This window comes from Gallus gallus, chromosome 4 (genome assembly GCF_016699485.2).
Source record: "Gallus gallus isolate bGalGal1 chromosome 4, bGalGal1.mat.broiler.GRCg7b, whole genome shotgun sequence".
Taxonomy (NCBI): domain Eukaryota; kingdom Metazoa; phylum Chordata; class Aves; order Galliformes; family Phasianidae; genus Gallus; species Gallus gallus.
The window spans coordinates 44,733,109-44,756,407 of NC_052535.1; the positions used below are offsets into that span (position 1 = coordinate 44,733,109).

Here is a 23,299-nt window from a genome sequence, read left to right on the forward strand (position 1 = left end):
CCATCACAAATGCTATCTGCAGCCACCATGCATGTTTTTCATATCTTTGATACCGATGATGTATGATTCGCTTTTAGTTTAGGAGAAAATTGTTTTCACATATAAGGCAGCATCACAGTGTGAATGTGTGTCTGCCTCTCCTGATAAAGCACTCCCTATAAACCACTTTGTACCTTCCCACCTGGTGAGAACTGCAGGAAGGGATCTTACTTTATAAGTCTCAGTTACAAGATAAATTAAAAAAGGAAAAATTATATTTAAAAAGCATTCATGTTGTTTCCTTTGCATGTATACAAACTGAAATCCTTTCTTCCTTTTCCCACCTCCTACTTTACTGTAGACATGTTTTAGGGGCTGATGGTGATTATTTTTATCAAGGTCATGTTTGAAATAGTGTCTTGATGAAAACATAAACACAAACAGGGTTTCTGCAAGAAAATGGGTTTGTTTTTTCTTTTACTGGTGAATGAAACGGTACTAGCAATGGTTTCAGTGCTGATTTCCGACAAAACAGTACAGAGAATCTCAGAAAAAAAGACTGGTGTTTCTTGGTTGAGGGTAGAGCCTTATGGACTTTCCGGTTAGGTATTAGGAAGAATTTCTTCTCAGGAAAAGCAGTAGTGCATTTGTACAGTCTGCCCAGGGAGGTGCTGAAGTCACTGTCCCTGGAGGTGTTTAAGAAGAGAGGAGATGTGGCTCTGGGAGACATGGTTAGTGGGCATGGTGGAGATTGGTTGACCGTTGGACTAGATATTAGTCCAGGTAGACCTAGTAGAGGTCTTTTCCAACCTTAGTGGTTCTATGATTCTGTGACTTGTTGGGGCTTCTGTGATGTCATGATACCACTTTGCTGTATAATGCCCTTTCTGCCTGAATTTGATGCTGATGATTAACCTTTCTTGGACTGCTGTAGTGTCTGTGGGCTGGCATCCATGGTCTTTTTTCTTGGTTTGCTAGCTGGGGAGCTCTTTTGGTTCACTGCAGATCATTTGTGGAGCACTGGGTTCCTCTTGGTGTGTGACTAAGGTTCTTTTCTGCTTGCAGGATTGGCAAATTCTGGACAAGAGTGGATAAAACCTCCAGGTTTTGTACTTGTATCTCTCTGCCTTCAGTCTAGTGAACTGTGGTTGCCTTCCAGACTAGAAACACTTGTCCTCACAAACAAGTTACTGAAAGATGCAAGTTTCAAAGGCAGTCTCAGGAAATGATTTAAGGGTATTGTTCGTGCTTGTAATGCTTTTGCAGCATTGAGAGGCCAGCACAACGTGGGTCACACTGCTATACGTTGCAGCACTTCTTCCCTGTAGCTGCTATTGCAAGAGCCCAGCAACTCCTGCACTGTAAAAATTTGGAGGCTGCTACCTCATTGAAATATGGATCATTTCATCAGATGCTATATCACTATGGAAATGATGTGGGGGCATTTTAGCTCTGCCACATGAAAGTAAGTTTTCTAAACTACATTCAGTTCGGTTCAATGTGATCAGTTGGAGTGTTCATGGATCTGATGCAGCACTTCAGCTAGCTGTGATTCTGAAGATGTTGGTTGCTCTAGGCCTCCAGCACTAACTAATCTTAGAACTATCACATGACATTCCTTTCTCCAAATTAAGAACTGGGTCTGCCTCCAAAATATCCCTAAATCATATCTAAAACCTTTGTATTACCCCTCAGGAAAGAAAAGAAGTGCCCATTGAGACAACAGCATCAATTTTTCCAGTGTGTTGGTAAATACTTGAAGCACAAAGAAAACCAAACAGGAAATTGTTTTAGGGATAGAACAATATGTATATGCCTGCATTTTTAGGGTGCCTCTCCAAACCACAAACAGGTCTTTTCTACGAGGCTGGGTTTAGCAGAATCTAATCTGAGCAGTCTGTGTATTGGAGCAGCTCTAGAATGCTGGGTGGTTTTTTAGGGCTCTGGTTCAAATATTCAGTAAAAAAGGCACTCACCTGGGCAAGGAAGCAGGAGGTGTCGTGAACTTCTTTTTATTGACTGTGGAGGCCATGGGGAGCGCAGGCAGAGCCTGCTGAAGTCACACTGGCAGCAGTTTGCGTGCCTGAGCAGAGGCGTTGAGCATCACGTTCCATTTGGATGCCTCCAGGCTGTGCAGAAAGGCACTGAACACCTATGCTGAAGCACTTGAATGACTCTCCAGGAAATGCTGCCTTGACCTCAACAGGCTGTGGCTTATGCTCTTTTCTTGTAATGAGAAGCAGTGCGTAAAACACAAAAAGATGTAAAATATCTCCTTATGGAGGTTTCTCTCCAGATGTTAGAATTTTATGCTTCCTTCCCTCCACTATATGTTGTGGGAGCATGCTGCTTTCAATAGCAAAATGAACGTCAGCAGCTGTGCACACTTGCATCCAGTGTCTTGTGTACACAACCTGCTCAGTTGTGTGTCCCTACTTCCCAAGTTTGCTGCTGCTTTGGCTGCAAACATCACACGAAGTTGAAGCAGATTTTAGAGCTTCTACCTCTGCAACTGCATCACGCAAATTGCTTTTTCAGTCGTGCAGCAGGAAAATGAGCATCGGTCCATTTAATGACACCTAATTAGGTCTACAGACGCCAAATGACTTCTGTTGCCCTGCTCAGACAGAGATGTGTGGGTAATGAATTGCCCATTGTCTCAGGCTCACTTCTGCTTGCTAGAGCTGGGAGAAGAATGCTCTGCAAGTCATTTACTTGACAAATTTAACCTCTTTCTCTATTCACAGTAGATCTCTGCAAGTATCCCAGGCTTCCTGCACCCGTTGATGTTACTGAAGTTTCTCAGTGTTTTATTTGTTCCTATTTCCCTCATTTGTGGCTGATTCTATTCAAAGTTCCGGGCAAATTGGCTATTTGATGTCAGAAATGTATGCTCTGTTGCATAGTTTTGTTTAGTTGGTTAAGTTCTGCAGTAAGTAGTTTGTTACCCCATTGCAGGTCTGCCACTGAATCTGTGGCATAATTACAATGGGACGAAAAATCTCCCTTGCGCAGACAGCTTTACCAACATACACTTGCATATGCCAGAAAAGCTTATTCAGGGCAGGGAACTGAATTAAATTACATTGATGTAAAGTGCCTGACAACACAGCAGCCCTGTGAGGGCTTTCACAGGCATTACTATGCTGCTGAAAATAGCATTGCTCACTGCTGCAGTTACGCTGTTGGGTCTTTTGGAATTAGGATGGTTATGAAGAGACCAAGCTTAGCATATATGTGAACTCACTGTTTGCCTAATGCACTGCTGATTTGGTACCCCAGTCAGGACTGACGACTAGAATTCAACCAGAGCCTGGGCAGCTGTTTAACAATCTTCATTGGGGTTTTGGGGTGTTCTTTTGTTGTTGGTGGTGGTTTTTGGACTTAACGCTTCCTAAGCCTGAAGAGCATTTTTCAGTGCAGGATTGTCTTAACATAGGAATAGGTTTATCTCTCTCAGTGAGTTAAAGGAACATGGAAACTTCCTCATTAGGTTTGATTGTGCAGTCTGGACATCTTCTACTTAGGCTGTGGCAGATGGAGTTGTTCCCTCCCTTCCCATGCCTCTCAGCAGTGTCAGAAGACTCAAACACTCATTGTTTTTTAGTCAGTGTAGCTCCCAACATTGTATGCCGAGCTGAAGTCAAAGAAACAAGAAGTTGAAAAGAGCATCAGGTGGTAAGGATGAGAAACAGAGTCTCTGGGAGATGCTTTCCGAAATGAAAACAACGATACAGCCATGAATGTGATGATATTTTTCTAAGAAAAGGTATTTCACGGGTTCTTAAATGCTCTATTCTAAATGGCAGTGAGTGGTGGCAATTTGATTATACTTTTTGCAAAGGGGTAGCAAGGAGGGGAGAGAAGGGCCACAAACGAAGAGTGCTGCAAAGCTTACGGGTATGAATTTATGAGAAATTGGCTGTGACTTTCCTCTAACAGCTACTTTTCATCAACTTGGTTTTATGCAAAGTACTGAATGAGCTTTTAGATAGGTATAGATAAGAATTTGGCATTTCATTGATTGCCAGTTGCTTTTGTCATGAGGCTGATGCCAGCAGGACTGTAACAATACAGGAAAGTATTGTGGGGTTGTGTCACCAATTTGATCCTTCAGCAGAATCAACCCCCTTGTCCTTCAGACAGTGTGTTGAATTTTGGTGTAAAAAGTGTCAAATTTTGGAGTAAAAAGTCTCCCATTGTCTCAGGCAGGTGAAAGGACCAGCAGGTAGGAGCACAGGTGTTCTCCTTCTGGTGCGTTGACCCCCAAGATGATGGTGACTTTGACAGCAGTTTGTGTGTTTGTGAGCTTCAGCAATGGTAGTTTGTATGATAATTGCATATGAATTGTCATCTTCATGATATTACCATACCAGAAGAAAGAAGCCCATGGGACCCTGTGGTGAGGGGAAAAATGGATCTTCATGTGGAGATCCATCTCATGTAGCCAGAGCATCTCATCCTTCCCTAAGGCTAAGGAACTTAGTGCTCTAAGTCAGGCAGCCCATTGCATTGCTCAGTGCAGATGTGGAGACTCATTTTAAAAATGCTTTAAAGGCATGATCAAAATTAAAATATATATATGTATGTGTAACTTCAGTTGAACTTTATTTCCTGGCCAAAATAAGTATTATTTCTACCTGGAAACACTGACTGTACTTTCATTTCAAGATGAACACTGGTCTGAATGTTGGTTGATGCCACTGAGTGTCTACACACATGTGCATATGGGCACATGTATAGTGGACATGGTGGTGATGAGTTGACGGTTGGACTGGATGACCTCAGAGATCCTTTCCAACTTTAAAGTTTCTACACTTCTATGGTTTGTACATGCATTTATGTACCTAGACCATGAGCATCACATGCAGTAGTTAGAAAAGCGGAAAGATGTTCCTGTGTGTAGCACAATAGAAAATGATTCATTCCTCGGGGGAATTGAATGAGGGAGAAGAGGAAAACAATTACAATAAAAAAGCAAAGCAAGGCCTGAGGTGCTAATAAACTCTAGCCTTTCTAAAACGAGAAGCAGATTTAGTAAGCAACATGCAAAAGAGTGCCTGTGTCACCAGAGCGTGCCAGGCACATCAGGATGGGGAGCCATTTGAATACATTTCAAGACAGAGCATTGAGGAAAAAATACAATGAACAGCAAACCAAATTAAAAACAACAACAGGATATGTCCTTTAAATGACTCATCCAGCCTCAGCTGATGCCGAAGTACAGTATGTGCAGAGACGGTAGACTTGCACTGAGAGGCATATTTTCCTTAAGCACTTTCTTTTCCTAGCCATTGCCCGAAAGCTACAGTCAGTGCTTGGAACATCTGTGTTTATTTTGCATGACAAACTTGTTCCTCGGCTTTGACAAAATGCATGCTGATTTGGGACTTGGGGTTTGCAGTTCTTCCATGGGGCTGTGCTGAAGCACACACGGCTGGCCATGGCATTGGTATATAATACATATTACATGATTTCATACATATTTAATGACAAATGTGCTATATTTTTAATCTTTATAGCTTTAATGTGTGCAAGTGGTTTTAATAATTGGTGCTGTAGGATAGTTACTTCCCAGAATTACCCTCAGAAATTGCTGTGTTTTCAGCCTTCCATTGTGCAGGTTGTAAATTATAAAACTTGGGTAGTAATGAACTTGGCACCCACTCCTTGCTCTTTAGAGATGCCAACCTGTAACAATAATAAAAATAAACATGCTGGCAAAAATTCCTCTCCAAAACCTTCATCATCTTGTTTGTACACCCTGCGTGGGGAATCGAGAGGTCAGAGGAATCCAGCTCCTGACCTGGAGGAGGCACTGGTGCTGCTGCACTGTTGCTTCAGGGCAAGGAAGCTGTGAAGGGTCTGGAACATAAGTCTTAAGGGTTGAGGGAATAGGGATTGTTCAGTCTGGGGAAGAGGAGGCTCAGGGAGACATCACTGCTCACTACAACCCCTGAATGGAGGTTGTAGTGAGGTGGGTGTCAGTCTCTTCTCGCAGGTAACAGCAATAGAATGAGAGGTAATGTCCTTATGTTGTGCCAGGGGAAGGATCTGATTGGATGTTAGAAAACGTTTCCTCTCAGAAAGAGCAGTGAGGCACTGGCATAGCCTGTCCAGGGAGGTGGTGAAGTCACTGTCCCTGGAGGTGTTTAACAATTGAGGAGATATGGCACCAAGAGATATAGTTAGTGGGCATGGTGGGAATGGGTTGGTGGTTGGACTTGGTAATCCTTAGAGGTCTTTTCCAACCTTAGTGATTTAAGATTCTACTTCTTGTTGTGGTAACAGCCACATGATGGTGCCCCTTGGGCGGTCTCAGACAACTGGCGCTGCTTGTTGGTGAGTACAGGGAGAAAAATAACTTAGAAGGAAGCAGGGATAGGGGGTAGGGGGTTGCATGAACCTCCCCATTCCTCTGGGGCATTCCTCTGCTTCCTTCCTGCTCAGAGCAGCTGGAATGGCAAGAAATTAGGCTGATGTTATTCAAATCCCTCCAAATGGTACCATGGGACAGCATTATTTTGGTCCTCTGGAAGTGGTCACTGGGGCTGACTTCCCAGCCTTGGCACTTCATTCTACAGCCCAAGAGTAGATCTGGAAATGTGCAGAATCCCATTCTGCTGGCTTAATTCTTGGAGATTTGTGCTCTCATAGCACAAGAAAATATTGTAAGCAAGCCTGAATCAAACAGCTCTTTTTAAAAATCAAATAAATAAAAAGAAGCAACTCAAAACTGTATGAAGGCATTCTGAAGACTTTCTGTTTTGGCTACTACTTGTTTTATTTGGCATTTCTTAATTGTGTTGTTTCTGGACATGCCCCAGTAGCACAGCAACGTTTGCTTTGCCTCTTGTCCCCCAGCTTGCATTCAGACCATGAAGCTGGATTCACTCCTTGGTTCTCTGGCTGGGACAGTGTCATGTACTCCTGGCTTGCCTTGCATTTGCTGGTGTCTCTAGAGTATAAATGGAGCATGACTTTCCATCATTATCCTGCGTATTTCGGATGTTTTTACGTGACAGTGCTAATCAAGAGGGATCTAGACAAACAAACAAGCCTATAAAAATTGGTTCTTCCTGGACCGTGGGTTCTGTGCCACACAGTAAATGTGCATTTAGCTCTTTGTCATGTCACAATCAATTCAAAAGACAGGATTTTTTTTTTTTTAAGTGGCAGCTACTCAGTTTAATGAGGAAAACCTAAAGGTTAACTAAAACACCCCTTCTGCTAGCGTGACACAATGCCCGTGGTGCATTTATAACAAAACGCAAATCAGTTTTCTCCCATTAAGCACCCATGTAGGGCTGATGTTTGCCGGCTTTCATTTAGGGCTGAGTTATGAAGGTTACTGAGTGCTCTAGCAGTCAGGCCTTATTAAAATGTGTAATAAACTGAGAGAAGACACCATCAGTATTAAACTTTCCTGGCTAGTGTTCAGGTTTGCCCTTCTAGGACTTGATAGCTCTAAATACAGCAGTTCACAGAGTGGGAAATGGAGCAGCTCTTCACAGGTATGTGGCCTGTGTAATCAAATGGGAAGGATCTAATATTCCACCTGCCAATGCAAGAATTCTATATTTCATCAAATTGAAAAAAAAAAGAATAATAATCAGGATCTTGCAGATTGAATAATGTATTCATGGGAGGGTGGAAATGTTTCAAATGCTTAAAAGTGAGCCGAATGAACCATAGAATCATTAAGATTGGAAAAGACCTCTGAGATCACCAAGTCTGACCATCACCCCATCAGTAACATGCCCACTTAACTATGTCCCTCATTTCCACGTCTCTACTGTTCTTGAAAATCTTCAGGGATGGTGACTCCACCAGTGAATGGTGGCAGAATTCCTGTCTTTAGGAAGCTCTTTCTGTCCCTGGAGCCCAAAAGCATGTTTGCAGCAGCCCAGATGACAGCAGCTGTCTGAGGTCTCTCCATTCTGCTACGTCTGCTCTTCAGCCATTGGGCAATCGCATTACCCTGCCAAGGCAGAGACATGACACTGTGTGGTAGTGGTGTTATGGCCAATTTAACCACAGCCCTAAATACAATGCCCACATACCCCATTCAGTGTCAGATGGAGTGGCTCAACCCCTGGCAAATAACTGCAGGCTCACCGTGTACTTGAACAATCATGAGTTCGACTTTGAGGACCGAATCCCAGTGCAGCAGCTCAAAGAGCCCACTGCCACCTCCAAAGGCTTCCAAGCAGCAAGTTTCCTTGCAGATGTGTGGTGCTTATATACTAAGTCCTTGCCACAGAAACTCTTCAGCTTCCAGAGAAGCACTTTAAGGGCGATAAACAAACTCTGGTTATCCCTGGAGACAGTGGCAGGAAAATGGCCTAAGGTAACAATCGCTCCTTTGATTGTGCATATTGCCTTTAGCTTCCACCTCCCGGCAATATTTCGCTCTCTCTGAATCTCTTCTTACCCTTGGGCAATATTTAGCTGCTACAGTCCTTTGAGGCCAGTCAATATATGTAAAATATGTTGTTCCAGGTACCTAGAAGAGTTTATTGGAAGGCTATTCAGTGAAGTTTTGTGTCCTTGGTTTTGGTGGGGTAGAAAACAAGGGCAAGGGAGCCCTTTTCTTTTGAAAAGGAAGTGTTCAGATCCAGACTTTGAGGATTTCAGTTTAGTACTCTCTCCTCATCTTCTCCATTTGTGCCTCTGCTTTGAGATGATTAGATATCAGAGGGCTGGAAAAAACAATTTTTTTAAAGTCTTGGCGCATGCATTTCATTACAATTGCATTTTACGTAATCAAAGTGATAGCAACCAACTTTTAAAAAATAAATAAGAATAATTATATACATTTTTAATTACTAGGACTACGTTTCTTCTGAATGCTGTTTTTGCCTGGAATGAAACTTTGTGTCTGTCAGTGATATCTTTAAGCTCGATTATAGTCAGACAATTAGAAATTCATAACTGTAGCAAGACCTAGGGAGACAATAACGAAATTGTGATGATTTAAACTTCACTTCAAAATACAGAAAAACAGGTGAAGGTATTAACAAAAGTCTCTCTCTAATTCCCTAGGTAATACTTTACGTGAATCATTTTCAGTCATTAATGCTCATGAGCTTTTAGATGCCCACATTTGCTGTGTGCGTGATGATTGTTAACCTAAATTCTCATGCTACTATTGCTGATTCAAGGTTTAGAAACAAGATAAATGTCTTCTTGTAAGTAAATCCTGCTGTTTGAAAGAGAGGAAAGAAACTACTTGGAGGAGGAAGCTCAAGTAATAAGCGTCTTCAGTCTTTCTGTTTCTCAGACAACTGTATTATAACTCACTGTGGTCATTCAGCTTTACCCAGACCTTGGTTCCTTCTGAAAGAAAGGGGGAAAATTGATAATGATGTTTTTGCTATTAAAAGCTCTCTTAATTTTGAGTTACTGTAAAGCAACCTAGCTTCCAGGTAACTTAAAGAGCACCTGTCCACTGCCTGTCTCTGTTAAGCCTACTGATAAATACAACCAACAATAATCTTTTGGGGAATCTTTATTATTTGACAGAGTGCTTCAGCAAATGTTGAACTTAGATTCTTGAACTCGAATGTATGTTGAAATGTTCGGTAGAAGGTGACTATTAAGGCGAAAGAGAGGTTACCGCTGGAACATTGGGAATAAAGTTTTCATGCTGTCCCCAAAGGCTTCAAATCACTGCAAAAGGTTAAAACACAACCAAATTTCGCAAAAAGTGGATAATTCCTGATTACAAAATATTAAAACATTTTTCTTTGACATGGTTCAAACCTGCGCATTTCTTTTTCTATTACAGTGCCTCATGCACAAGGCATCTTCTCATCACTGGCTGCTGCTATACAACTGTATCTTTAGCAACCCGATATATCCATGGATCAAGTGTGTGATTATGAGGCAGAAGAGATGAAGTCTGTCAGGTAAGGGATTTTCAAATCCTACTTAGCAGAGAGCTCTGTGCTGTATGAAAAGTTAGTTAGTAAAAATGCCTTTAACTCTGAATAAAGTATCACAAAGAGATGTAAATATTATGATTCCCATTGGCATGCTGTGAAATCCGTGTTTTTCTGTGGCTGGAGCATATGATTATGTTTTAAGCAGCATCTGATTGAGAGGAAATCAAGGTTAGTGAGAAGGGAGTTCTTAAAAAATAAGTAAGGAAATAAAAAGGGGCTTTTTTTGTTTGTTTGTTTTTTGTTTTTTACATTTTTCCCCCTGCTTCTTCATGTGATTTTGGTGTTAGAGTTCTGTTTGGAGACCCGAATTTTCATTTTAATTTGTGTATATTGCTAGTTACAAAGTATGGTAACTCATTATGAATACTTAAAATGTACGTTTTCGAATGAAGGTGTCCAGTTTGTGTGGTTTTATTTTAAGATTTTAAGTTTCATTCAGGAGCATGGTTTGGACTGCATAACTTCATAAAGGTTTTATTAGCTTTCCTCCTTTGGAACACGCACACTCGGTGCTGAGATGAAGGTATTTCTGGACCAGTGTAGTGCTCAGAGCCCCACTGTGCCATGCGCTGCCTTCAAACCAAGAGCTGCTTACAGTCAATGCTTTGAAGTTTTCTTCAGTAATTAGTCATACTATCTGCAACAAATAAGATTATCATTCATTTCAGTCCTACTGTGATTCTGTTTGAGAGTGTGGGTTCAGTAGTCCTCATTTCCAGTGTTCAAGTGTTCACTTTACAAACAATTTATTCCATGTTTGCAGAATAAGTGTATTAATCTTGATAAAGAGCCTAACTGCTGGGTTTTTCCTTGCTCCCCTGAATGAGTTGCAGTGTCTGTTTTAACTAGTACCAACTGCTTCTGGAACTGGGAGCATTTGCTTTTGTGCTCCTGTCACTGCCAGGCTTTGGAGAGAAATTGGTTCTAGGCACAAATGTCTGGATGTGTGGGAGAGGGAAAGAGAGGGAGAGAGATCCATCACAGGAGAACAGAGGCCATCTCATAGGCCATCAAGCAGCAGAAGCATGGAATGGGAAACTGTAGTGAGCCCAATGGCAGAGAGTCCTTTGTTTTTAGCGTTGTGTGGTATTGTTTCTCATTTACTTGTACAAAAATCATAACACGTACTTTAAAAGGTTTAATTCTATGTGGAGCCAGTCCTGCATAACCAAGTGATGTAACCATAACACATGAAAATCGGTTGTGATATGAATCTTGCATCTGACACTAGGAAACTAGAAAGCGTCCTCAGAAAACAAAACATTATTAGTTTGATAGAATGCAAATTAGTTAATTGTTTCCAGTTAGCAAAAATGTAACAAAGCATTATTTTGACATAAAGGAATTCAGTAGCAATGCAGCCGCCTCTTTGACTTAGATAGCTCTTTTTCTAATCGCTGTTGCTTTATCAAGAAATGTAAAGTTATATATTTTTTTATTGATATTTAAGAATAAATTCTTATAACATCACATCTATAAAAGGTTCATCACAGACCCAAATGCCTCTCTAACCTTTTAAGCTTCTACAGTAAAAACTGTCGTCTTTATTTATATAAGTTTGGGAAAGATACAAATGTAATCATAACCCCCAAGGCAAAATTTTATGGCAGTTTTCAGAACTCCTCTCTATAAAAACTACTCAAACCTACAGGCATAAAAGTTCTCAATAAAATTTGTTTAGATGCTAGTCGTAAACCCCTGTCTCTTCCCCTTGGCTGTGACACTGCAGGTGTCCCACTGCCTCGCACTGCGGGCTGGGCAGCCATCTCGACCTGCTTAATGCTGGAGCAGACCTCAGCCCAGCCCCTTGGGCCACTGCTTGCCAGATCCTCGTCAAACCCTCAGCCGCAGCACTCCTACAAGTGAGGCAGCTTGGCATGCCAAAAAGCTTTACACTGAAAATACTTCCTTAATTGGTCAGGTCCTGCCTGACAAACCTAGAGGCCTTTTGAGACATTGATGTCATCTATCTGGACTTCAGTAAGGCCTTTGATGTGGTACCCCACAACATCCTTCTCTCCAATTTGGAAATGTACAGATTAAATGAGTGGATGAGTGTTGTAGTAGGCGCTTGATGGGGATACGTGCTATACGGGATAGGCCTCTCCCTAAGCACAGTGAAAGGGTGCTGTTGTGCTCAGACAGACTGTCCTTGCTAACGAAGTAAACAAGATAAGAAGGCAAAGGAATGAGGAGACAATAGGAGCCAAATAAGGAATTATAGTAAGGGGCTAACATCCAGTATGGACGAATCAGGACAGGGCACGATAGCTCAAGTAAAGGTATATAAGCTGTGCTTAGTAGTGAATAGATGCCATTTTACTGCTCATCATATTGGTGTGCGTCTGCAGTCATTTGGCCCTGATCAGGTAGCTAACACAGGTGGCTAACATCATAGTTGCAAAAAGCAACAGATGAGGAACTGATTGCAAGATCAGTGATCAATGGCTCAATGTCTAGGTGGAGATCAGTGATGAGCGGTGTCCCTCAGGGGTCAATGCTGGAGAAATGCTCTTTAATATCTTCATCAGTGACATCAATAGTGGGATTGAGTGCATCCTCAGCAAGTTTGCAGATGATTCCAAGCTATAGGAGGCAGTCAACATGCCTAAGGGGTGGGATGCCATCCAGAGAGACTCAGACTGGCTTAAGCAGTGGGCCCAAGTGAACCTCGTGAGGTTCAACAAATCCAACTTGTGGCAACCCCCCACTATCAGTACAAGCTTAGAAATATAAGAATAGAGCACAGCCCTGCTGAAAAGGACTTGGGGGTACTGGTGGATGGCAACTTGTCCATGAGCCAGCAATTAAGCACTGGCACAAGTTGCCCAGAGATGCAATGAATGCCCCGTCCCTGGAGATATTCTGGATCAGTCTGAATGGGGCTCTGAGCATACTGATGTTGCTGTTGGTGTCCCTGTTCATTGCAGGGGAGTTGGAGCAGGTGGACTCTAAAGGTCCCTTCCAACTCAAATAATTCTGTGATTCTATGAAGTGGTTCACTCATGGTAATGACTTGTGGATGCTTGCGAGTAGATGGTAGTGTAAAATGGACTCCATTAAGCCACTGGTAGAGCAACCAGCTTACTTTCTCAAAGTCTTGGCTCACCTTTCTGACTCGCCCAACACTGCCAGACTGAGGATAAGAAAAATAAATAAATCTCTGGGTTTGGAAAGAATCACATTGAAAGTTGAAATAGATTGGTGTTTTTTCTGGATGCAGTACAGTATTCCAAATTTGCAGTCACCTAAAACATGCAACTCATCTTTGTTGGGTTTACTTTTCTATGTAAAACACTCATAATTTACACTTACCTTAAGGACTGGTAGCACTTCTGATTTTACTTTGGTGAAATATGAATGCATGCATTCAGCGCCGTTTTAAACAAATTAAAGAATCATTTCGGTATGCGCTTCTTAGATGCAGGCACAACGTGACAGCAACGTGTAGAAACTTCTTTCTTTACATTTCACTTGAGAAAATAAATACACGAATGTATAAAGTGAAGTTGTGCTGGGTTGGAGGGAGGCAGGCTGGCTGTGTTCTTGAAATGAAGTGCAGGAATAAATCTCTGCAGATTGGGGCTTTAGCGGATTCCTGGCAACTAAATGCTCCCGCTTTATCAGCCTAGATTAATTTGCTTTTATCATTCAGGGTGGATTTAACCCTGATAACTCACTCCGGATGGTATCTGATGAAAGGCCTGAGTCTTTTCTTTCTGTCTGCAATTAGAAGAGAAGTATAAATGGGAGTGTGTTCTACTGCTCACAAAAATGAAACCAGAAGCAATTCATAGATTTGTGTGATTTTTGGTTTATTCTCTTCTGTGAAATAAGTTCTAGAAAGTTTCCTTTGCACACTCAAAGCACTCTTGAGGGATCCTAACATGCAAGAACAACTTAGTTGAAAACTCCGCTGATGAGGAAGTATTTTTTCTAACATGATGGTACTAGAATATCCTAAAGCCCATTCTTCCATTGACAGCAGCAAGAATGGAAGTCATCCCAGATGCTTGGGCTTGGTGGCCCACATCGTGCCCTCACAGGATGTAGCCTTAATTCTCACTCCCAAACACCTGCCATGCTGTTCTGTGGCTGTGAAGTGGTTGCTCTACACTCAGCTACTCGGCTTTGTGAAAACGGCAAAGGAACGTTCACGTTCCTGGTTTGCTTCATATGTAGAGTCCACAGCTCACATCTGCTGAAAAATTTTCTGAGGCCCCTTTCCCCTTAGTTTAATTTCCCACTGCTGAAAGCCCCTTGCAGAAACTCAGAAGCAAGTCCAGGGCACTTCCCTCCTAGTCCAGAGGGGCAACCAGGGAAATTTGGATGCCCAACAGTTGCCAAGCACATGTATAATAAGATATATGATTCATTAGGTGACTTTTTTTTTGTTTATCTTAAAATAGACTTAATTACAACTCTGCCTTCCCATTTGTGTCTTACGTAGGAAATTGGCTCTCAGAGTATTAACAAGCCAGCTGTTAGCACTTCTTTAATATTTCCCTGTCTTCTGCTCCATTAGAGAGGGCTGCATACTTAGTATCTGCTAGGTTTCTTAATCATTAGTTAACTCTGCTTTATGGATATTGACTAGCAAGGGAACTTCTCCCAAGTGCTCGCCATTATTTGTCATTTGTAGAGCTGCAGTGTCTTTTAAGTGCCCCAATTAAAAGCTATATTTATAGAGTCATAGAACCATTAAGGTTAGAAAAGACCACAAAGGTCATCTAGTCCGACTGTCAACCCAACTCCACCATGCTCACTAACCCATGTCCCTTAGTGCCACATCTGCCCTCTTCTTGAAAACCTTCAGAATTTAAAGCCTCCAGAATTTAAGAGCAAAGTTTAGAGATATCTATCGAAGAAAAATCAGAAAAGCTAGTTTCTCCTAAGAAGCTGAACAGAATACGGTGCCCAAGTGCCGGTGGAGGATGGTTGCTGTTGAGATAGCCAATCTGCTGGCACTCTTTAGGAGCACACTAGGGTAGGGTCTTTGTGAGACTGGAAAGGATGGAAAGACCACTTGTGTTTCGGAGAGGCTCGTCCTAAAATCAGGCATGCAGAAAGTCTGTGCAGAAGGCTTTGGGGGTGGCTTTCTTCACCTGCCATGTGCTTGGTGAGCAGGAGATGACTGTAGGCAGGCTGGATATAGCACCTCACTTCAAGTATCCCCGTCTTTCTGTAGCCATTCAAAGGCTGGCAGGTTTAGAAAGATAACAATTCTCCTTGTACTGGAGAAACCAGTGTTCAATGCTCATGTTTGAATAGCTATAGAAGCAATCAGATCCTCACTTTCAAGAGGGACACTTCTGCTTGATTAGAAGACTGACAAGCTGATAAATTCCCTGGGTACACATGCAAAACTGTGCACTAGCCAACAGATCTTTCTTGCCTTCCTACCTCATGACAACACCAAGGGAGTCAGTGAAGTACACAAATATCCCCAGAGTCCTAAACGGCCTTCATCAGACATGTCCTAATGAAGCCAAGTTAAAAATCTGTAGTAAATTAATGAGAATGTTCCTTTTCGTGGCAATCATCCATACACTCCCTCTTATGGCACCTTTTAATTATTGTTACTAATGATAGAGTTTTTGGGTCACTGCTTTTGGTAAGAAGGAAACCAAAAAACTTCTTTCTTCTAGAAATGAGCATTCTTCATCTACTGGAGTACACAGGCTCTGAAGGTGAAAGGAAATTTACAAAGGCATATTTGGTAGGGGCAGACTGGGAAATGTGGTGTGGCTGCTGACTTTCTGCATTCTGTTAATAAATTACGCTGTTCATTCTCTGTGCCTTTGTATCCATTACCTTTCACCAGCTCTAAACGCACTTCATTTTCTTCTAGTTTTGGCACAGGATCAGAGGGTGGCTCTCAGCCTCTGATTTAAATAAAATAGTAATGATTTTAGGCGGTACTATTTGCATAGTTCACTGCTCTTGGCAAAACAAATGTTGGTCTTATAACATCACTATTAATATTTTGATAGAGTAATGAAGCCACCTGGATTTGGAGCAGAAACAGGCTTCTTGGAAAGGTGGTCTGTTGGTTTAGAGGCCTGCATGAGGAAAACCCAGAAGTGATGATCAAATTCAGCATAGTATTCCCAGTGCTTCAGACTGGAAGTGTAGGAAGACTGTTACCATTCTCTGCTTTCTGTTCAGCTTCTTCTCATAACACAGAACTGCTAATTCTCAACTCCACATGCTCATTGGCAGAATGATAGCTTAATTGTTTTCGTCTTCTGTGAAAAAACACATATTTCTATCAGATTTTGAGGTGGGTAATTCCCTTAAGCATTAATCCTTCCAATATCAGGGGGGGGAAAAAAAGCAAGGTAGGCGTTTTGCATGGTGTCTTCTGCATTTGCACTGAGTGGCTGCTTCTGTATAAGACTTTCCAAGCTATTGATTGCCAGATATGTATCTCTGGCTTACATACTGCTGTCAGGCACCTATTGTGAAAGCTTGACAACATCATCAATATTGGTATTAGCGCTATTTTTCCAGCTTATGAGGATAGGACGTGTGTGATTGATACAGAGGCATGTGACAAATTGTGCAAGGTCGCTGCCATTTTTTTTTTTCCTGTTTGCTTCCCTGACTCTTCAGTGCAGAGAAATAAGGGGTTCTTCATCACTTTTTTGAAGCTGACTCCAAGCCTAAAGCAGCTGTTTGAGCTTCAGCCTTCTGGGGTCTGCAGGTCCATAGCACGGCCTGGTAAGAAAGAGGGAAGGGAGAGGCAGATGGGTGGTGCTGCGTCTGACCAAGTTGACCAGGTGGTGCTGTGGACATGTGGACAGAAGACCTCAAATGCAGATCTGGGGGTGTTCAATGCTGTAGCGAGACAGAGCTGCAGGTCACCTGGTCAAATGTGTATCGATGTGGATGGGCATGTAGTGTCTGCACATTGTGTGAGGCCAGACAAACAAATTGTAGCACACATATACAAGGTACTGCAAAAATGAGATCGTCTTGACTGTGTGTTCTGATTTCCAGTTTCCTTTTCCTTTGCTACTGCTTCTTCCAGTTCCAAGCAGAAAACAATCCTTCCCCCAGATGTCTTGAGGTCGGGACCTGGATTGCTCCTGCTGGATGGCCCTACAAGATAGTTCAGCTCCCATTGGAAGCAGCACACAATTGCATTGCAGCAGGAAAGGGGTTAGCAACCATATTGCGACTCCCAAAGTCTCTATGGCTTCCTCATTGCTCCAGCAGGGAAATAATCTGCACCAGACTTGTTTTCTGGCACAGACTTCCTTCCCTCTGTGCCAGCTCCAATGTGTAGGCTGGCACATTGCAGAAATGAGGGGGCGGGAGGAAAGAGTGGAAACAGAGTCCTGGCTCCATCACTCCTTGCTCTGACCTGCCCTGGCTGTCCAACCCTCGATGGGAACCTTTGCTTTTGGTGAAGCAAATTCTCTGTTTATGGCAGCACGAGGCTGGTGCTAGGGCTCTGCCCTCGTCACCCCAGGGCTTGACAGGAGGATGGACCTCAGAGTGGCACTGCTCAGACCTTCTCCCCAGTCTTGTCTGCCATACCAGGCACTGTAAGTGTTGCAGGGAGGGGATGCCTTAATGTCATCCAACTCACCGACCTATCAAGTGAAAACTTCTGACTTTTAGAAAACGCGTTTACAGACCACCTCCCAGATATGGAGAAGTGCTGCAGGCCTAGAACTCAAGGCAGGGCTTCCCTGTCTCACTGAATACAGGCACTGTCCCTGCCTGCTTGTTGTGCCTCTTGGGAGCAGTCCTTCCAGTGTGTACAGTATCTGGATTATTTCTGCAAAAAGTCTATATGGAACAAAGAAGAGATGGCTGAGCTTGAAAAACTGTCCATCTCCCAAAGCAACTTCTGTTTTTTTTCACTTCATCTTTTCACTTCACCTGTAGTTGATTTACTGTGTTACTATGGCTCATAGGTCAGCATCTCAACCAAAGATCCATCAAAAGACATCCCCTCCTCCTTTGCAGGTATTTCAGTTTCTCATGTTCTTCTTTTACTGATGTTGTTTATTGATTGTATTCATTCTCCATCTTCAGGTTTAAAGCTAGGATGTTCTTTCTACCCAAGATGGTGCCTAGAATAGAAGCAGGAAACTGCTTCCCCTGAACCACTTGTGAAATTCCATCCTAAAGGCAGCTCCATTTGGGAAGAGGCATGTGTTAATGTAGTTTAGGTTTGAGTTGCTTCCTTCCAAGCTTGTGCAACCATATAGCTAATTGAGAAGTACAGAAATGCATGCAAATTCTTGAGTGAATGCTGCAATGGAAGCCTTGGAACTTGACGTGTAAGTTAATTTCTGTGTTCATTTTGCTTTAAAATAAGGGCTGGCTTCATGCTGTTCCATATGTGAAAAAAGAATTTGCCTTGAGCTGCTTTTTTAGTAGCTCTTTAAAATGAAAATTCTTGCAGAGGCAAAGCTGGAAGGAAAGATGTGCATGTAGTAATGAGGCTGGTATACATGCATGGTAGCAGGACATTAAGCTTGTTGCAAATGACCTTCTGAATTTTTATTATTGTATATATATTCTTTTGTTATGCCTCTGTTCTTTCTAAATATGCTCAAATTGACACACAGCACGCAATGGCACACAATATCTGACAGGACACCATTAACATGAGAAGTCCCTGCTGGAGTTAATGTCACATTGCCACCACCAGAACTGAGCCATCTACTCGCAAGAGAGATTGTAGGATTATGCGTTATCTTTCTTATTAACAATGGGACCTTCAACCTGGAGATTAAAGAACAAAAGCCTGGGAAGACAGTTAATTATAGCTTAAGCTTCACACACAGAGTTAATGAATTTTAACATGCCTCAATTAATAACTAATTGAGTTTTGCGCCTCAGCTGTGAATAGAAGTGTAGGGGTGTCCGGGAGAAAAAAAAAATGGGTCTAAAGATGAGCTATTTTAATTGAAATAATGTAGGGTCATTCTACAGTGGAAATGATAACCTTGTGATGTTTTCTTGTTTTTAATGGAAAAGGAAAATTGAATGGGAATTTGTTCACTATGGAAAAAAAACAGCAATGTTCATGGTGCCAACAAGAAATGGTGTTATTTTGTCACCACTAGTACATGGGTATGTAACACCGTGGCTTAGTTCTGGCGGTCAGGTTGTGGTCACATCTAACATCATCCATGCACACTGGTGGAAAACATATTGCAAGGGTAAGACCGAGAGCACCTGTATGAGCATGCTGTCAGAGCTGATGGCGAAAGTGCTGCCTGGATGTCTTAGGTGTGCTCATTCAAGGCTGACCACTAGGCTCACATCTGGATGCAAATCTGCATTTGTGCACATCTGGCAGAACCCCAGGGTGAGGGCAGTGGCTGTGGCCAGTCAGGAGCTGCCTTGAGCTTTGACTCTTCAGGGAGGTCCAGAGGGCGTAAGCAGGTGCCAGGAAACCTTCTGATGAATCTGGCCCAATGGGAGTGTTACTTTAAAACTAATGGGAGGTGATGGCCCAGCAGTATGCTAGAGAATGTGTTAAAGCTTTAACTTTTCATTTAGGTTTTTGACAAGACACTGCAGATTATAAATAATGGATGAATTCCCAAAGTATGTCTGCACTTCCTGGCTAACTTCCCACATGGGTGAGCTGTGAGTTTTCTCCTTAATTATCTGTAGGAGAACCTTTGCATATTGCTCTTTAAGCATATAATTATCCTTGATCATTTGGGATGAATTATATGTCCTTAGTAGTGTATGGATGTGGTCCTAACGTAGGACATACAGTCAAGCAGATAAAAAAGCTGTGAAGGACACAGAACAGTTTGTAGTGCTACGGAGAGCCTCAGCTGCCTTCTTTCAAGGGTGGAGCATGGTTTTGCGGGATTTAAAAGCTGCTGTGGACCAGATCCTGTAAGCACACGTTGACTTCAGAGCATTTCATGTCAATTGGTTATTATTGTAGGGTTTTTTACGTTATTGCGCTCCAAATACAATATAGCTGCTTTTTAAAATCAAGTACAAATAGGCCTAGTAAGGATATGGTGTCTACTTTCCATTCAGCAATAGGGGCTGGCACCAAAACACTCAGTCTCTGAGTTCCTGGTGTCTGGAAAATGTAGGGAGGAAGAAGTGATGCATAGCATAGATTTTTTTGTACCCTCGAATGGATTGTGCCTGGTAGTGCTATTGGTCTAATGAGATATTTTATGTCTTTTTCTATTGAAAGAGGATTATTTTTAAGCCCACAGTTAAGAGAATGTCCAGTATTGTGCTATGATTAGCATGTAATTCAGGCTCTGGTGGGACAGAAAAAATTACTGGAGGTGAAGATAGCAAAGGTTAAATTGTGTTGGTCATAGTTAAAAGGAGCAATAAATCCTTGGGAGTACAAAGACAGAGGAATACTCTACCTCAGACAGTCAAGAATTGTGTTCTTTTGAATTTGATACTTTAAGTGTAAAAAAAAAAAAAGAATATATATGTTCCATTCTCCTCCTTCAGTAAAATTTATCAAGAATATTTATCAGCAGCTTTAGCCACAAGGCGGGAAAATACACAAAAGCCAAAGAGTAGCATTAGTTTGTTTTGTTTTACTATTACTGGGTTTTGTTCAATTTGAACACCCTCAGAAAGAGCAATGAGATTATAAGAGAAAGGAAAAAATCATTAATGTCTTAAATGCAGCATTGTCGTGCACCGATCCCTCAGTGTCAACTATTTACACTGAGCTTCTCATCATGCCCTTCACAACTGCCGTACAATAAATAATAAAAGATTAAAACCCTAAACCTGGAAAACTTAGGAAAAAAATATTAGAAAATTTTATTTCAGATTATAAAAATCCTTGAATGATTTACTTTAAGGGACAATTTCATTGCTGCCATGTGCAAGAACTAATGATCACCCAGGGCATCTGATTGGCGAGAACGTTGCTTGGGAAACATAGTCATAGGTAGGTGATAAAGTAATCCTTTCTCCATGACTGCCTCTCTGTCACCAGGATATCTTTTACCATTTGTTACAAGAAAATGATAGTCCACGTACATATTTATATCTGGATGGCAATAACGTTGGCAGTAACATGCACTGAGTGATCCATGTTGTTTTAAGGAGCCCAGCTTGCTTGCCTGCGCCAGCGACCCCTGTCCTGCATTTGATTGGGTTAAAATAAGAGTTTCTGATGGCAGATCCAGCTTCTTTCATCTTGATGCTTTTTTTTTACAAAGCACATTGCTTAAACAAAAAACAAAAAAAAAACAAAAAAACAAAAAAAAAAACCCACTCTCTGTCTCCTTTCTGGCTTTAGACTAGCGATTCATTTAATTAGAATGTAGGATCTTTAAGATTCCCCTCCAGAGTACAATGTGTCTTCTGCAGTTTCGGAGAGGAGAGTTGCTGAAATATATGACCGGTTGGTTCCTGCCGTAATGCAAAAGTCTTTCACTGGTGGCCACAGGGGAGAGGATGCGAGACCCAGGGTCCCCTTAGCAGAGAGCCCCATTGCAGTAAGTGTGGATTTGATTTTGATTTTTTTTTAAACCCTGCAAAATTAGCACATTTATGCACAGCCTATTGTTAGGCAAAGCTGTCAAATGGAATAGCAGGTGGTGATGGCAAAGCCAAGAAAAAATACAATTAAATGCGAAAGACACTGTACTGTACTGAAAGTGAACGCCTGAGTTTCTGGGTGATTAGGAAGACAATTGTGCTCGTTTCCTTATTTCATGGAGGTGCTCTCTAGTTTTAATAAATCACACCTGTAGTATTTCCATCCCTTCCTGTTCTCACGTATGTCTCTCAGCCAGCGCCTCGCAGTGTGGTTCGTATTGCCAAAGGGTACTGAGAGCACTGTGCAGAACTCCATCTCCCCTTGTCCTTTTGTTTAGCTTAGCAGCTCAGAGGAGCTTTGCTTGTTTGCTGTGGAGATTCCCAGTGTGTCGGTAGCTCGGGGAAATCTTCTCCATGCTTCAGAAGCCTCTTTCTTGCCCATGTCTGACTGCATTTATTCACTTTAGCAACTACTAATTCTCTTTGTTCTTTGCTCAAGAGTTGTTCTCTATTTATCTGTGTTGATTTCAGCATTTGCTGTCTTTGAGCCCAGGTACTTTAATTGAGATCTAAGAGTAGTTCTAGTGAAAAGAATGTCAAAAATATCAAACTATATCTTACCGATAGGATAGAGTCAGATGCAATCGATGTGAACCTGAGCATAGGGATGCAAATGCCAGTTTGTGAGCCCATGAACAGCCAGCATGCCCCTAAGCTTATGAGTTGAAGGGTATTTAATTTGGATTGTGACACGCACAGATGATATTGATCCATTCAGTTGCACGTGGAAAAGTGGAATTAGATGCGAAAACTGTTGTGGTTATTTTCATTATGCTTATGTAGGATTTATAGGTGTGTAATGATGATCTATCTTTAGATGACTTCTGAGAGTATGAAAATAAGTTTCTTGGAATGATTTTTATAAACGGACAGCTTCTCTTTTTGATAATTTTTATTCATACTCAGAGCTGATGCTTCGAGGGAAACGGTTAAGAGATTGTAAGCGTCATCACTTTTCAGACAGAAATTGACATCTTCGGGGGAGTAGAGTTCAACTGCCTCTCCCCCCCACTAGAATAGCAAGATGAAGGAAAATACGTTTTTTTCTTTAAGCTACTGGAGGATTTTATTTTTTTCCCCTTCAAAATGTGACAAGTTTAAGCACACAAAAAAATCTGTAACCGTGACTAAGCTGAATGTGACAGCACTGCTTCTGCAGCGCTCACACCCACCTTGCCGTGGTCCCCTTTACATTGCAGACAAAAAGCAGTGAGCAAACTTTGCAGAAGCCCAAAACTGCTGGGAGGATGGGGTAAAACCTGAGGGCTGGGTGAGTGTAAACCTCTCTATATTCTGCTGCCAACCCCTAGTTGAAAACATGACTATCGGATGGCTGAGGAGGTATTCTAACCTTGATGCTGCTGAATAAGCAGCACAGAACAAGCTGATGGCCCTTTTAATTTGTAGAAGGACATCGTGGCGGCTCACAAGCTGTGCTGCAGTCCAGCCCTCCCCTTCCCCTCGCCTTCTGAAATGCATCCAGTGTGGAGCCTGCTTGGCACTACCTCTGCCAGCACAGAAGGGGTGGGAGTGATGCCTGCCAAGCCCCAGACCTTCAGGAGCTGCCAGCAGACCCCACAGATCACTGGCCATGCGTGCGTGGTGGTACAACAGGAGCAGTCTGCTCCACGGGGAGCCTCTGAGAATATAGCTCTGCGGTGTCCTGATGCGATCACCGGCGTGTCCATAGCCCGAGCCCCAGAGCGGCGAGCATTTGCATTCACTGGGGTGTGAAGCACTGCTTGGAAAACCTGTGATTCTCTGCTTGTCACACCTCAGGCCCCACCACAGGCACT

The 23,299-nt window shown here is 42.3% G+C and overlaps 1 long non-coding RNA gene across 1 annotated transcript in view; it reads left to right on the top strand.

Moving 5' to 3' along the window:
• LOC112532318 overlaps positions 1-23,299 on the top strand; it is a 241,610-nt gene that overhangs the window by 140,687 nt on the left and 77,624 nt on the right. The window contains exon 3 of the long non-coding RNA XR_003074875.3: positions 9,770-9,890. This is a non-coding gene — a long non-coding RNA (uncharacterized LOC112532318). The remainder of the gene's footprint in view (positions 1-9,769; positions 9,891-23,299) is intronic.